The sequence below is a fragment of the Pongo pygmaeus genome, chromosome 12, assembly GCF_028885625.2.
Source record: "Pongo pygmaeus isolate AG05252 chromosome 12, NHGRI_mPonPyg2-v2.0_pri, whole genome shotgun sequence".
NCBI classification, from domain to species: domain Eukaryota; kingdom Metazoa; phylum Chordata; class Mammalia; order Primates; family Hominidae; genus Pongo; species Pongo pygmaeus.
The window spans coordinates 129223559-129230789 of record NC_072385.2 but is presented as its reverse complement, the minus strand read 5'-3'; the positions used below and the strand labels follow the sequence as shown (position 1 = coordinate 129230789).

At 35.9% G+C, this 7231-nt stretch overlaps 1 non-coding gene across 1 annotated transcript; it reads right to left on the bottom strand.

Moving 5' to 3' along the window:
• Positions 1–2494: 2494 nt before the first annotated feature.
• On the bottom strand, positions 2495–2629 carry LOC129030966 (small nucleolar RNA SNORA31). The gene has a single exon (XR_008500857.1). It is a non-coding gene; the product is annotated as a small nucleolar RNA SNORA31 (small nucleolar RNA).
• Between the last annotated feature and the right edge of the window lie 4602 nt (positions 2630–7231).

Genomic DNA, 7231 nt, shown 5'->3' with positions numbered 1-7231 from the left:
GCCCTTAAGAATTATGCTAGATCTACTCCGCCTGTGCTCTGTAAATGGAAAAGTAAAGCCTGGATGACAACACATCTATTTACAGCATGGTTTATTGAATATATTAAGCCCACTGTTGATACCTAATGCTCAAACATTTCTTTCAAACATTACTGGTTGTTGACAATGCACCTGGTTACCCAAGAGCTCTGATGAAGATGTACAAGGAGATTAATACTGTTTTCATACTTGCTAACACAACACCCATTCTGCAGTCTGTGTATCATAATTAATTTTTGCTTTCAAGTCTTATTCCTTAAGAGATACATTTCATAAGACCATCACTGCCACTGATAGTGATTTATCTGGGATGTAGGCAAAGTAAATTGAAAACCTTCTGGAAGGGATTCACTAGACTAGATGCCACTAAGAACATTTGTGATTCATGGGAAGATGTCAACACATCAACACTAACAGGAGTTTGGAAGAACATGATTTCAAACCTCATGGATGACTTTGAGGGGTTCAAGACTTCAGTAGAGAAAGTAACTGAAGATATGATGGAAATAGCAAGAGAAATAGAATTAGAAGTGAAGCTTGAAAATGGGAATGAATTGCTGCAATCTTAGAACAAAACTTGGGATGAGAAGTTGCTTCTTATGCATAAGCAAAGAAAGTGGCTTATTTGGAAGAAAACTACTCCTGGTGAAGATGCTGTGAATATTGTTGAAATAACAGCAAATGATTTAGAATATTACCCAAACTTAATTGATAAAGCAGTAGCAGCATTTGAGAGGATTGACTCCAATTTTGAGAGACATTCTACTGTTGATTAAGTGTCTGTCAAACAGCATTGTATGCTACAGAGAAATCTTTTGAAAAAAGAAGTCAGTCAATGCAGCAAACTTCACTGTTGTCTTACTTTTAGATATTGCCACAGCTACTTCAACTGTCAGCAACCACCACTATGATCATCAGTCAGCTGCCACCACTGCCACTAAAGCAAGACTCTGCACCAGCAAAATGATTACAATTTGCTGAAGGCTGAGATGATGGTCAGCATTTTTTAACAATAAAGTATTTTTAAAAGTAAAACATGCACCTTTCATTATACATAATGCTACTGCACACTTAGACAAAGTATCGTGTAAACATAAGTTTGTATGCACTGAGAAACAAACAAACAAAAATGTGTGACTGCCTTTATTGTACTATTTATTTTTGTGTGGAGATCTAAAACAGAACCTGCAACGTCTCTGAGGCCTGCCTGTACATGGGCAATCTAGAGATGAATGTGTTTTAAGATCCTTTTTTTTCCTTCCTAGTTGCATTGAGTGGTGCATCTATATATGAGAATATTTCTGTAATATTCATGTTATTTTGAAACAAATTCCTGGTGTTTTACCTGAGTCTTTTGGAGAGTAAAATATGCCCATAAATTTAAGATGACTTACGATTCCTACCTGGGGCAAATTGCAACTTCTCTTTGAGGTTTAATCTTCATATCTGGAAAAAAGGTAGTTCAAATTGAATGGTTTAATATTACAATTCTTTACAATTCTAAATACTCTTCGGGGTAAATTTTCATGATCTGGTTTTATAGTCCTTGGTTTTTAGGCACTGCATTAGGCATTGGTGTAGGTGAGGATTGAATAAATGTAAAAACATACATGTAAGGATTATTAAAATTACTTATGTGAACATGTTTATCTAGTGAGCTATAAAGTGAGAAACTGAGGGATTTGCACTGATACATTATATAGTTATTTGCCTCTCTTTCCCTTAATTTCTGAGAAATTTAGAGTTAAATCTGTGACCTGTGACCCAAATCTTTGGTACTGGTGTGGAAACTAGTAGTATTTATTTGGTGTATCAAACTTATTCTAATTTTTTTTGCATTTCAACTTCTTCTTTATTTTATTTTATTTATTTTAGCAAGCCCTCCAGTCTGTAAAATTCATTTGTAAAAACGAATGAATCATGCCATTGTAAATACATCATTGATGACTAAATATGGCCAATCTTATATAGACAATGCAGTTATGTATTTAAAAGTGAAAATGGACAATGCTTCCTAATTCAGTAAGTGCTTTCCACAGAGAACGTTTTTTTAAAAAATCTGCACACTCAAAACTATATCATCTTCTGCTTCTTTAACCAAAAGTATGTATCAACCCTGAGTCTGCCAGCAGTATCTTTAACACAGGTCAAATGGTCCCTGGTTGAATCTTTCCATTTTGTAGGGTGGGAATCAGAAGCTTCTGACGGGAAGACAGCCGTTCGCCAATTGGCAGAGGCCGACATTGCTGGCGTCCTCCTGATTCATTTCATGTTGGAGCAGAGACTCTTGCTCCCTGCAAAGTCAGGGAGTGCTTCTGTCACATGCATGTGTGTGACACTGCTCTGTTCCCCCAAGCTATCTCCACATGTGTGCAAGTTTTCTGGACTTCATGTTGAAAGTCATGTCGAGGTGGAGTTGCCAACCCTGCTTTTTTTTTTTTTCCTTTTTTTCTACAGATGCATTCCCCTATTCAATCCAGGCTGCCACAAAGACAGACAGGAAGTGCCGGGATTTCCCTCTTTTGCATCCCCAGAGCAAACCAAAAAAAAAAACAACAGCAAACTGTCCAAGGTCTGTCAGTGGATGCAGGCCAATCCCAGTTTTTAAAGGGTACCTTTAAACACAAAGAGTCTAAGTGACAAAAGGAAAGATTGCCTGGATGGGGGCCTCTAGACTTTCTAAAGAAATGGAAGTGGGAGTGGCTCTTGGATCACCACTAATATTAACATTAATGTATTAAGAAGCCAGAAGATCACCCTTGAGGGGGATGTAGGCAAATTCTTAGAAAGTACTTTTACACTAGTGATAATTGTCAGAACATTACTTACAATAAAAGCCAGAGTTTCTTCTCTTTCACAAGATAATTCTGAAATGCCACAATGAAATACTTATAGAAAAGCATTACAGAGTAGAAAAAAAATCCACATTATTAAAGGTCTTTATAATATAAGCTTACTTATTTCAAAAGAGAAAACAAAGAGAGGGAATCTGTTGTTTTTTTTTTTTTCACTATACAAATCAGTATCGTAAGGGTTAGATACAAATAGAATTTTAAATGCAAACTCAGAGCCCCCAGATACAGCATTCTTTATCTCACGTTGACATTCGATTAAATTAGACTGATGCGTTTACAGAGTAAATGATCTCCTTGAAGGATGTTCAGCATGCTAACAGTTTTCACTTGAAGTACTAATTGTAACAAACTAACTCATAGTGGAAGAGATTTTTGCAAATCTGACGCACAATGGTTTCAAATTCTGACTTTAGAGGGATGATTACTGAAGACTGGTTCTGAGACAATGTACCTGAAGCTCTCTAATTGACATTTCTGGGCATCAGAAGGAAAAATCTAAAGAGATACGCACAGGTTAGTGTGTTTAAACAGTGTGATAAATTGTGTAATTTAATTCTGCATGTGGAGGAGAATATTCACCGGTGAGTAAGCAGGTAGGCACCGTTCACATTGCAATGGTGTGTTTTGGGCAAGAGGAATAATAAAAACCACAAGATAAGCCCTGCTCTAAAGACACTGACTCACCTGTTGGAGCTGGAAGTTTCATTTAGAATTAAGTTCCTTTGTCTAGAACAAAATTCAAAACACAGAAAGAAGAGAATAAGAGGGTCTCTTATTAAGAACAAGAGCAACATGTACAGGGTTTAATTAAAGCTACTCAAGGAAGCAGAGAACTAATACAGGCCCTGTCTGATTTTTCAACATCTTTAACCTACCAAATGTCTCTAACATATTATTAAATTACATAATCAGCACACATTATTTTTGTAAGATCAAGAGCTCATTGCCTTACAAAAGAAACTTGTACTGATTATGCTATATATGCATGCGTGCATGCATATGTGTGTCTTTAAGTGAAGGAAGAGCACAACTTAGTCCTTGAAATTGTTCAAACTGTAAGCCAGAGCCCATTCTCTAATTCAACTTTGTATTCTATTATTTCTATTTATATACTGATTCAAGCATTCAGTATTTTCAAATTCCTGGTTTTAGCAGTATTTTGCTTGTCACTGAGGATTGACATTTAAATACACGACAGCCCGTTTCTCATGGATCTGTGAGTAGGACAAGGAGAGATCTATAGAGATGGTCAAAACAAGTTGTCACATGAACACAACAGAGATGCTTTGAGTCTTTTGTGAATCTAGAAGAGGAATGTTATCATGAATGACTTGGAAGCGGTAATATTTGTTTGGATTTTTGAAAGAAGCAGCATAATGAAATGAAAATAGCCAGGATTTTATAGTCAAAAACTTGTTTAAATCTACGTATGAGTCATGACATAGAGGAGGAACACCTGTCTGGGCCTCCTTTTCCTATCTGTCAAAAGCAGGCAATGGTACACATATTCCAGAGTGGGGATGTGCATTAAGTGGTTTGAAGGTTTCACAGTACATTGAGCACATGGTGAGTGTTCAAGCATGTGTAGCAGAGTTAATAGTAACAGATCGGAACCTGTTAACCTCTACTTACTAACGTGATAGTGGGAGCCATTCTCTCTCCTCTTCCCACAGTTTGTCTGTTACCTGTTTAAAATGTTCTTTCCTTCCCACATGAAAACTAGTGTTATTAACTCTGATACAGATGCTTGAGCACTCACTCAAGTGCTCGATGTGCTGTCAAACTGATGCAATTCCATCTGACCATGGATTCAAAGTTGTTACTGATTTTACCAGGAAGGATCTGTCAGAAGTTTCATAAGGCTTAATATTTACTCTTGCTCTTTTGGTGTCTAAACCACTCGCTTATGAAGGACTTGTAATCACTAAATTAAGTTTTATTTTGGTCTCCTAGGTCAGCTCTTGTTTGTGGCAATAAATATATCACTACACTATTAATGTTACTATTAATAAAGTAATATTAATTCTGGAAAAATATATTTCCAAGTTGCAAAAGTCAAATAGTTCATCCTCAGAGCTCCTGGCAGAGACAGAACTCAAGCCCAGCTTGCATCATGCTAAATCCCACTCCTTTCACCTTTGTCGAGGCTTCCTCCATGTAGGTTTTATATAGCATATGTTCTAAACAAGAATCTGTATTTCCTTTTTGTGACATTGTATAAAATTATGTCTTATTCTGGGTCTTAAATTTTACTTCTTGATACGACATAACTTATAAAATATATCACATGACTCGAAAACTCAGGAGATTGGATTTGAAGTCAGGGTTTGAGTGAAAGGGAGGAATAGCAGATAAATGGTTAAGGGTAGAAATGCATCCTCCCATTCTAAATCATGGCAATGCACTCTTCCATTCTAAAGTATGGCAACACACCCTTTCATTCTAAAACTGGAGACAAAATCTTCCACTCTAAATCATGAAAATGCACCTTTCCATTCTGAAGCATGACAGTGTGTTGCCCTCGGCTTCCAGCTTCCAAACATATCATTGTACATGATTTAATTTTCTCTAATGTATTAACTTTATTTTTTAAATTTCTATTTTAGGTTCAGAGGTACATGTTCCAGTTTGTTATATAGGTAAGTTATGGGTCATGAGTTTGCTTGTTGTTCCCCTCTTAGTGTTCATGTCTTTTCACTGTTGAGCTCTCACTTATAAATGAGAACATGTGATATTTCATTTTCTGTTCCTGTATTAGTTTGCTGAGGATAATGGCCTCCAGCTTCAACTTTGTTGCGGCAAAAAACATGCTCGTTCTTGTTTATGGCTGCATGGTATTCCATGTTGTATCTGTACCACATTTTTTATCTAGTGTACTGTTGAGGGGCATTTAGGCTGATTCCATGTCTTTGCTATTGTGAATAGTGCTTCAATTAACATGTGTGAACATGTGTCTTTATGGTAGAACAATTTAGATTTCTTTGGATATATACACAATAATGGTATTGTTGGGTCGAATGATAATTATGTTTTAAGTTCTTTGAGGAATTGCGGCGCTGCTTTCCACAATGGCTGAATTAATTTACACTTCTACCAGCGTTATATAAGCATTACCTTTTCTCTGTAACATCACTAGCCTCTGCTGTTTTCTTAATAATAGCCATTCTGATTAGTCTAAGTTTGAGAGCACTAGAAATGAGCTGGTATAAGGATTGGATCGATAATCAATTATCAATAGACTAAGTCTATAAAGTTTGACTGGAATTTCAGAGTTGCTGAGATTCAGAATGTAGCTAATAGGTTACACAGAAAAGCAACATGCACATACTAGATCTTTTTTTTAACACAACAGTTTTTAGTAGATAGATAAAACTATCTTTATTATAAGAATTTAATTTACTTAACTGATAATGTCTTGTGTTTTCAATGTTAACAGGTATGGCAGGCAATCTTATTCTGATATCAATGAATGTAATCATTAAAAAGAAAGTACTTTAACCACAGGAGCCCATTTCACATATGAAAACATAGAACCTGCAACAATAATGTATTTCCACTAATACAAAATTAACTATTTTAATCAGGCATGCATGAAAAAAATTGTTATTATTAAAAGATTCATGAAGCAACGTTGATTAAGGATTTTGGTGACTTTTATCAATGGCGGAAATCATTTTGCTTTGAGAAAAACAAATCCACACTGCTAGAACTTGTTCATCTCTTTGGGTATCAACATAATTAAGATACAACTTATAAGATGTTAAACAGAAGCTGGACTCAAGAAACAACAGGCTGAAGGAAAAAGCAAAAACAAAAGTCATCCTTTTGGGTTCAGTCACTAAGTTATTTATTCATCTCATGTACGTATCTTACAACCATCCTGCAGAAATAACTGGGGAAACACTGGAATTCATCTGTTTTTCTTTCAAACATTTATAGGAATTCTGACTTGAATTACAACACAAATTAGTGGAGAACAAAGAAATGTTATATTAAATTTTGTTTCTTGATAGGTGTTAAATGTCCTATAAAGTTATTGACATATGGCAAACACAGTATCCTAGGAGTCTCCTTCAAACCAGCTCTATGACAGCAGTTCTCAACCAGAAGCAATTCTCCCCCGGGGGACATTTGGCAATTTCTGGAGACATTTTTGATTGTTTCAACTAGAAGTAAGGGGACAGGGTGATACTAGTATCTGTTGGGTAGAGGCCAGGATGCAGCTAAACATCCTAAAATACACAGGACAGCCCCACCACCAAGAATGATCCAGGCTAAAGTATCGGTAGCATACACTGGCTGTATATATTATATATTTTTAGGCAAATTACTACATA